Below are 10,396 nucleotides of genomic sequence, written 5' to 3'. Positions count from 1 at the left end.
ACAAGCCAAGCTTAAATACTAAGGTTGACACTGCCTTGTTCTCTATCTACTGGGAAACTGCTTTAATCCAGCCTATTTATCTTAGAACTTGAGCCTTTTGCTGAAGACATGTGACAAATGTCAACATGAAAGGGATGGAGATATCCAGTGTTGACTCACAATGTTTGTGGATGACATTATATTGTCCCTCACATTACACATTTTCCATGATAATCTAATAAAGCTGAACTACAAGATCTAGCTTTTTTTGCAATTACTGATCCTTTCCCTAGGTTCTCTTGAACTGCTCACACAGTTTAAATGATAGTGCTTTACTTTTCTTGTAATCCAAGAGTTTCAGCCCCAGTGGCATCATCATTTTCTTAGGAAAAGAGTGCCCGCCCCTGGAGTAGGGAGGAGCTCTATTTCATCACATCCAAGCAGGGAAAAAGGACTACATTTTCCATGATGCAAAAGGGAAATGCAGCAGATGAGTCAGCATGTGCAGTGAACGAGAGAAGGGTTGGAAGGCAGAGTTGGCACTGAGAGCTGTATTTTCAATCTTGAGAGGCAGCATGAGCAGTGAACTGGAGGGAGAGCAGAGGGTGCAGTTGGAGCTAAGGGCTGTATCTGCTATCCACAGTAGGTGGCTTAGATCAGAGGTCTCAGATTCCTGAGTCCAACCCACTACAGCGAGCAGAGACGCAATGACATCTCTGCTCACTCTAAAGAACTATAGCGGGGCAGGGACAAGACTGGGGATACAAAGCATAGCAGCCAGCGGTCTTCCAAAATTGTAGAGGGAGAATTCAAGCTAGGATTTCTCTGAGAATACACAGTGGGGAAAGAAACAAGCAACACATTGCACTAAGGTATGACAGCACCAATACCACCAGCCAGAGGCGTAACTAGATCCTTCAGGACCCCGATGCAAGAAACCTTAAAGGGCCCCCCTGACACCCCCCCATCATTCCCATGGCCCTTTCCTCTGGTCCTGCAGCCTTGTCCACTGATCCTGGGGCCCTTTACTCCTATTGTGGGGCCCTTTATTACAACACCCCCAGCGGGACCCTTTCACATGTTTTGCAGTGGCCCCCTTTCTTCTGTATTAGGACCCCCCAGGGTGGCAAAAAGCAAGAGACATGTCACCACCACACCAAGAAACTCCATATTAGGGTCCAAAGCAGTGGGAGAACTACCAGGGTTGCAAAGGTTGCACTTGCCACCGGGCCCTGATGTTCTACTACCCTGGGGGTCCCCAGCCTCCTCTTGCTGTCATGCCCCTGCTATTGACAGAGCTGGTCTGGCATCTATCTCCTTGACAGTGGCAGCAGTCTATTAGGATCCAGAGCTGGTGACATTATGGGGCTGATGGGTGCATGCAGGGGAAGGCTGCCACTATTGGTTGCAGACAGCTGAGCTCCCAGCTGGTCACCTAGCAGTGGGTAACACTGTATAACCTTCTCTGTTGACATGCAGATTGGGATGTAATCCAGGTAATGCTCCCAGTAAGGGGAGTGAGGAGGGTGGGTGTGCTCGCTGGGCTGGGTAAGAGTGTCATAGACACTCGGCTCAACTGCAGTGACCAGTCTCTGAAGTTACAGGCTGATTCTCCTGTCCTACGGATGGGAGACATCAGTCTGTTTTTTCAAACTGCCACTGAGATAATGGGAGGTTTGGGGCCCTCCCACAGTGATGGAACTCCAGGGCTCGGTTGCAAGTGCCACTTCTGCAAACCTGGTAGTTCCGCCACTGCCACCAACTAATAAATGTTCTGCCTGGAGTTAAGCTTTAATTGAATTTGACAGAGTCGTCGCCCTGTCATGCCTAGATTCTAACTAGATTAAATTGAAAGTTTTGTCAGTCTCTCTATTACCACAGAGAATGGCAAGCCAATCTTTTTATTTTTTGTTCCAATAGATAGAGTCTCTGCCCTATTTAGGCATTACTCTAACCTCTACTTACTTCTCAGTTTATTGAACTAACAAACGAACTTCCTTACATTTTTAGGCATATAAATCCCCTTCCTGTTTTTTGGCAACATTTCATAATTTCTTGGTTAGACTGATATGCCGTTAATATTACATACATTCCTAATTTTATTTATGCCTTTGGAATTCTTCCAATTTCAATTACAGCTCATATTCCCCAAATTCATAAACACAAAATATTGCAGTTCATTTAGGGTACATTTTGACCCAGTCTGCACCCAGAACAAAAAGGGACTTTCTATTTGCTTTGAAAATTGCCATATCTAACATTCTATATAATATTAGTTAGTGGTTACCATTATTGCTCTTCTGTGCCACCTTCATGGCACTTTTGATCTCCCTTTTTATGAGCCTATCTGGATTTCATAGAGTGCAACATGTTACCTATAGTGACCTTCCCATGGTTTCCTCCTACCAGCTTTTGGACATAAATACCCAAGAGGTTTCATATCACTGTATCTTCCCCTACTCAAAATTCTTCATTGCAATTCTTCATTGCCCCTCCCCTTTCCCGGCATGATCCCTATGCTCCTGGCCTGAACTCTTTAATTCATGCTTCTATCAGATCTTCTAAGCGGATTATTACTTTAGCATATAAACCCATAAAATCTCCCTCAATGCCTGAAGACTGGAAAGATATCTAAAAGGCAACAGTATAAAGTTCTAGAACCCCTTGGTTTTGGAAAACTCATAGAAAATCCTCCAGAGGTATTATACCACAGCTCTTTTGATCCATTTTCTTCCCCAATATTCTCCCACCTCCCCAGTTATGCTCACTTGGGCAATATGGTGCACATTTGGTGGACCTGCTCTTTCTGCAGTTTTTGTCTATAACATAACCTGTTCGGTACATCACTTCACACAGATTTTTGTAAGAATCCATGTGAAGCCACTTTTGTTTTTGTTGAAAATATCTCCCCCTCCTCCACATTTTTACTGCCACCAAACTAACGATTGCCAACACCGGTAAGACATTCACCTTAAAGTGTTACTAAACTCACATCAGTAAAATCAGTGTGTATATGCAGTAAAGTATGCTTTTTATACTCACTGTGGAACCAAAGGGGTTAATCCTGTGCATTGTGTAAAGAGGCTGTTTGATCCTGTTCTCTCTGATTCTCCCCTTCTTTCACAGTCCCTAATCCATCTCCTGATAGTACAGAGGCTTGGGGGCACTTTACACCTGCTCAGTTTGATGTGTATCGCTAGAGAGTTTTTTTACATAGTAGCTGAAGTTGAATAAAGACAATAGTCCATCTAGTTCAACCTGTGTAGGTGCGTGTAGACGTATTAATGTCCCATACCCCTGAATGTTTTCATCTTGGAGATGTATGTCCAAGAATCTTTTAAAAGTAGGTATACTCCCTGCAGATACTACCATTTGTGGGAGCGAGTTCCACAATCTTATTGCCCTTACTGTAAAAAAACCTTTGCATAGCTTGAGGTTAAATCGCTTCTCCTCTAATCGCATTGAACGGCCTCGTGTCCTCTTGCACTCCTTGCAACTGAATCGTTTTTTTTTCTATGCTGAGATAACCGTTGAGGTATTTGTAAATTGCTATCATGTCCCCTCTCAGGCGTCTCTTCTCTAGGGAGAATAAATTCAGCGATTGTAATCGCTCCTCATAATTTAGGTCCTCCAATCCCCTAATTAGCTTAGTTGCCCTTTTTGGGCTCTTTCCAGTTCCAGCACATGCTTTCTGAGGATTGGTGACCATAACTGGACAAAATACTCCAGGTGTGGCCAGACCAGAGTTTTATAAAGTGGTAGGATTATACATTTATCTCTGGAAAATATCCCCTTCCTTATGCATGCCAATATTCTTATGGCTTTGGCAGCTGCAGCTTGACATTGCATGCTATTGCTTAGTCTATCTTCAACTAAGTCTCCCAGATCTTTCTTTCTTTCATTCTTGATTCCCCCAGAGGTTTCCCCCCTAACGCGTATCTTGCGTTTATGTTTTTAGTCCCCAAGTTCAAAACCTTACACTTCTCCACATTAAACCTCATTTGCCATGTAGTTGCCCACTCTGTTATTTTGTTCAGATCATTCTGTAAGATTTCTGCAACATGAGAAGTTATTGCCCTGCTTAATTTTGAATCATCTGCAAAAACTGAGATTGAGCTAATGATCCCATCCTCAATGCTATTTATGAATAAATTGAACAAAATTGGTCCCAGGACTGAGCCTTGGGGCACCCCACTTATCACTCCAGACCAGTCTGAGTATGCGTTATTTATTACCACCCTTTGGACACGCCCTTATAACCAGTTTTCTATCCAAGAGCAATACTTGTGGTCTAAGCCTGCAGACCTTATTTTGTAAATTAATAGTTTGTGGGGGACTGTATCGAATGCCTTCACAAAATCCAAATACACCACATCCACAGGTCTCCCCCTATCTAGCTCACAGCTCACCACCTTGTAGAATGTTAACTGATTGGTCTGACAAGAACGTCCTTTTGTAAACCCATGTTGATTACTGCTGAGTAGCAAATTCTTTGATATAGTCCTTTATCATCCCTTCCAGTAATTTACATACTATTGACATCAGGCTGACCGGCCTATAATTTCCAGGGGTATGCCTCTGCCTTTTTTTGAATATTGGTATAACGTTAGCCTTGCTCCAGTCACCTGGTACAGTTCCTGTCAAAATACTATCTGCAAAGATCAGGAACAGTGGTCTTTGACTCTCGATATATGCCATCTGGTCCTGGTGATTTATTTGTGTTAATGTTATCAAGCCTTTTTATGATTTCACTCTCTGTTAGCCATAGCGGCATGTCATGTGAAGTACTGCTAACTATACAGTCATGGTCTGTATACCCCTCCTTTTCCTGTGTAAAGACTGAGGAGAAGAAAGCATTTAGCACAATTGCCTTCTCTGTGTCCTCTGTAACCATCCTCCCATCATTGTTAATTACAGTATGTGTGCAACCGGCTCTGACCTCGTTTTTTTGCTATTGATATATTTAAAGAATTTCTTAGGGTTCCTTTTACTTTCCTCAGCTATATGTCTCTCAAAGTCGATTTTAGAGCCTTCTTGATTTTGCATTTACATTTCTTATTCGATTCCTTGTATTGGTGGAAAGCCGATAAAGTCCCCTCCAAATTATATCTCTTAAAGGCCATTTTTTCTTCCCCTAATAAATTTTTTTACATTACCGTTTAGCCACCCTGGTTTGGCCTTGGCTCTTCTAAATTTGTTTCCCATAGGAATGCACTGTGAGATGCTTTTCTTTAATATGTTCCTAAAGCATTCCCATTTTTCCTCCATGGTCAGTGGTCCTAGGGTTTGGTCACAGTTTATTTTCTCTATCATTGAGCACAGTTTTGGAAAGTTTGACCTTCTGAAGTTTAGGGTTCTTATGTTCCCCTCTTGCCTTGCTATATTGTGATTTATGCTAAATGTGATCATCCTGTGATCGCTAGAACCCAAGTTGTCCTGGACTCCTACATTTGAGATTAGATGTGGGTCATTAGTAATGAATAGATCCTGCACTGCATTCTCTCTAGTAGAAGAATCCACCAACTGAGACATGTAGTTGTCCTGTAAGGTTTTAATGAAGAGACAGGACTTTAGTGAGTGTGTAGTCCCCTCTTCACAGTCAATGTCGGGATAATTAAAGTCCCCTTATATGATGACTGGCCCCAGCTTTGCCGTCTTACCCAACAATGATAGAAATTCCAGCTCAACCTCCTCCCTTTGGTTGGGCGGCCTATAACATACCCCCACTATTACTTTCCTCTTTACTTCTTACCTATAGAGTTCTACCCACATGGATTCTAACTCAGTTCTCATCCCTTCCATTAGGGATGCACCGAAATGAAAATTTTGGGCCGAAACCAAAACCGAAAATGCAGGATGCCCTTGGCCGAAAACCGAAAACCGAAAATGACTTTTTCCCCCAAATCATTTTAAATTAGATAGAAGAGGGGCATACACCAAAAACAGGCAGCGACGTACACCTGTCGCTGCCACCCTGTCACAGTATATGTACTGTGATGGGTTGGTAAGTGGTTAATTTCATTTCCAATGGTATTTGTATCATGCAGCATGAGGGGGTTAATGTATTGCCACTGCTGGTCACTGATGCATTAGTGACCAACCAGTGGCAGTTAATTAACCCCTTTGTGCTGCATTACTGCAACCAGTATCAGTGTTAATTAACACTGGTTGCACTGATACTGGCTGCACTAATGCAGCACAAAGGGGTTAATTAACTGCCACTGGTAAGCTCGCTTCAGCTCCCCCCCCCTCCTCCGGTGTCCTTCATTCAAAAGACGCGCCTCTGGCCGGCGGCCCGCCTCCTGGTGATGTCACTACTACTACGATCTGTTCAATTGTGCATGAATGAACTGACACACCGGGCGGGAGGGCGGGCGAGCGGCCGCTAATAGCTGTAACTATGTGAGAGCTTCACTTCACTTCACTTCCCTGTCAGCGGGACGATGTGCATGAATGAACTGACACTCCGGGCGGGAGGGGCGGGGGGAGCGGCCGCTAATAACTATAACTTTGTGAGTGCTTCACTTCCCTGTCAGAGGAGATACCCGCATGACAGGGAAGTGAAGGCTCACATAGTTATAGTTATTAGCGGCCGCTCCCCCCGCCCTCCCGCTCGGAGTGTCAGTTCATTCATGCACATCGTCCCGCTGACAGGGAAGTGAAGTGAAGCACATACATAGTTACAGCTATTAGTGGCCGCTCGCCCGCCCTCCCGCCTGGTCTGTTAGTTCATTCATGCACAGATCGTAGTAGTAGGGACATCATTGAGAGGCGGGAGCGGCCGGCCAGATGCGCGTCTTTTCAAACCTGCGCTTAGCCCTCCTCCTTCCTCACGGCGGCCATTACTTTCGGCATTTTTAACCCATTTTCGGCCGAAATGGGATAGGCCCATTTTCGGCCGAAAATTTCGGTGCATCCCTACCTTCCATAATGTCACTCCTCTCTACCCCCCTTACATTATTTTTGACATAGAGACATGTGATTGTCAGTACTGTCTAGACAGAGGGTTTAGGAGTCATGCAGCCTCATAGGACAGTCAGAGGAAAATTAAAAGTTTTAACCAGTTCTCAGCCAGACACTGATAGAAGTCACAAGACTGCTATATACTGCTTATGAGAAAATGTATTTATCCTTTTATATTTACTAAAATAATTGCATTTTCATGTTCTGTGTAGTGTGGGAGACCAGATATAGTGAATGCAGGGTCCTGGGTATAGTAACACTTTAGTCTTTGAAACCGGTAAAAATAGACTCACTGGAATTATGCAAGATAAAAAGTTGATGGACATACCTGCAGATACTCATAGTACATTTCTGGATAGCCTACTCCTAACCTTCATGATATCATGCCTCCTTCTTATTAGCTACCTGATTTATTTGAGCTTTAAGCACCCCCGAGATTCCTCTTTTTCTCCTCTCCACCCTTAACCTGCCTCTCTTCCCCACTTTTATTTCTATTTTCTCCTTGAATTTAGATTTCTTTCTCTCACCTCTTTTTTGCACTTTAACTTTTTGTCGATACATTTTTCTTAGTAAATACTCTTCACTTTTTCTCATAATACTTTTCGCCCCTACACTAAGGCTCATATAGTTTTCTGCCCAGCACTCCTTATATAGGATTATACTCTTGACTTATATAGGATTATACTAAACTTGACTACACTGATAGGAGTGCTTTTTGAGCAATCCTTGTAAAAACCATTGTGCCTGTACTTAGCCTTTTTTGTATTACTGTATCCATAACTACTTCTTATATCAGGTTTCCTGACAAGTCTTTTGTGTATTGCTCTAGTCTTTCTTAGTAAAGCTTTGTGAAAGAAATTTAGTTTACGAAACCACCGTTTATAATAAAAAAATAAATAAATAATAAGAGGTTTTTTGGCTCAATTGTAAATTCTATATTTCCGAGTACATTACAAAGACAAAAAAAAAAAAGACAAAGAATATTTATAGACCTGGGTTATAGACTTGTACCTTCACTTGTACATCGTCAGCGTATGACAAAACGCGTTGGAATGAGCCAATGGCGGCTGACGTTACCACGAGGAGGAGACGCGGAGGCCATTGTCTTGGTGGGGAATTCACTGATGCAGGCTATTTACGGAGGAATCGGTTAATGCTGCTGCCACTCTGCAATCGCGTAAGCTGCTAAGCTTTGGCTGTGTAGAGAATAAAGTGTGCCTTACTTAATACGCTATGAGGGATTTTTTTTTGTTTTCATCTGAGCCATTTACTACTAAGCAGTAATACGCGTTGCCTTATGAGAAACATTGGAGAAGCATTTGGGTCACCTGTTCATCTCTATGATCTGTGCTGTCCATGACCTTTGTAATAAAGGTCCTGGTCATCTGGTAAGAGGCGGTGTTTCCTAACTCGGTGGTGGTTCTTCAGCTTGCACCCTAGCGTAATATTAGTGTGGAGTGGACACTGATACAGTGGGGACCTTTCCTTCTGAATATGGACTTGTGCATCTAAATATGGTCTTGTGAATCTGTTATACCCAATTTGGATTAGTGCTACACCTTCTATTATTTGTCTATTTAATCCACTTTTGCATTCAGGATTTTGTGACAGCCGCTTTTCAGTTTTAAATTGTATCATTGTTAATTTTAAGTGGAGCGCAGCAATACTCTTTTTTTTAACTTTATTTTACTGACAGCATTTTCACAAATATTTTATCTATGGTCTGGTGAAGGTTGTTTTGATGTATTATATTTGATTTGCCAATAAAATATTTGTATCTGTTATAAGCCGCTGTGTTTCTATACAGAACCTCTGTTTTGACACTAGGTTTGCTTCACACCTTGGTCATTTTTTATTTCTGTATATCATGTGTATCTAGCTCTGGAAACCCCACCCGTACTCATGGGGAGTCAGCTATAATTCCTAATTATTGTTTAGGTGATGTAATTCCCTTTTTTATTGTTATGAGGTTTTTACATGTAGCCAATAAAGATTCTCTGGTTTATGGATTGTGCCAAGTGCCAGCTTAATTCTATTATGGACTACTTTGTTTAAGTGTAGGAACACTTTTGCCAGAGCACCGGTCTTCAGCCATGGCAGGCTGAGATGGCAGTTGAGTGTGGGTATATTGTCCTCCATGTGAAATATTTCAAAAATTGGTCAAGTGGCTCCCCCAAAAGACCTCTGCCTTAAAAGAGTCATACCTGACTCAGTTAAGGCACAGTCCTGGAAGACAGGATCATGTTGGTTTTTCATTGCATAATCCTAGTTAGCTGCAGTTTGACATACTGAAATTGCAGCAAAAACTGGCTGCAGAGATGGCCTGCAAGAGTAAAGAACCTTTAAGAGCATTTTAAACTGTCTACCTGTTGAATCTTTCAAAGAAGGAACATCCGTGATTGGTACATTTAGATTTGTGTTTAAGACTGAGACGGAAGAATCAAACACAGACCTTTTTTTTTAGTAAACTCTGTTTCCACTGGATTTAGATGAGTGCAAATCTTTTCTAGAGTGATCCAATCAATCATCATAGACTTAATATATAGCAAAAAGATGTAGCGCCACTTCTATTCAATAACACCACAAATTAAGTGACTTAAATGTCCGAATAAAAAAGTCCAAAAAAGGTTAAAAAAGGATGATTCTTGAATGTGCTTTTATCCACCAGTATTATCCATGTGCTCAGAAAATTTCAACTTATGAATCAATTATGATCTGCATCACCCGTGCTCAGCATATGCTCACCTTCAGACAAGACCCTGATTATTAGTCAAGGGTCATATGCGCTTTTGCCCCCTCACCGGCCAATGATCAGATGGCTCCCAAATACAATCCTTATCCCCACCACTCTCCTCTGGAGCTACGTCAGTAAGGTCAGGTGGTAGCTATCTTGACATTGGCAGAGCCTGTGATGAGAGGACAGCTGCCTTATTGTGTCATGCATAGTACATAGCGCTTAGTGTGCACATGCTTGTGAGTGTTTTATATAGCGATATTTTAAATAAATGTCCTTAAATGTACAGAGAGCACTATTAGTTTTCATTCTTTTACATGAGTAATTGTCCGCATCAGTGGAGAGTGGAGGAGATACAGAGAATGGTATTAATATCAGATCCTGTTCTGGTGCAAGGGAAAAATAGTTACTATGAGGTCAAATGTTGTGCAGGCCTTTGGCATCTCCGGAAGCAGCAACCTGGGTGTAGACTGTCTTATAGCAAATTTATTGTGGCAAAATAGTGAGAAGAAGTCCCTGCGTATCTTTTTAGTACTTCAGGCAGAAAGGGCGGTACACTTTGTGATCAGTGGTGTGATGTAACACCTGGTCATCCACCTGAGACTAAGCACTGAATGGTTGAATTTTAGCACTAAATTTGAAAAGTTTACAGTCTAGTGAACACATAAAGAAATTCCAAACACAGCCATTTTTAGATTAAAAGTTAGAGATACAAGATCC

Source organism: Pelophylax lessonae (genome assembly GCF_965119305.1).
Source record: "Pelophylax lessonae genome assembly, chromosome: 3".
Lineage (NCBI taxonomy): Eukaryota > Metazoa > Chordata > Amphibia > Anura > Ranidae > Pelophylax > Pelophylax lessonae.
The sequence above is the reverse complement of the archived record's forward strand: the minus strand, read 5'-3'. Positions refer to the sequence as shown.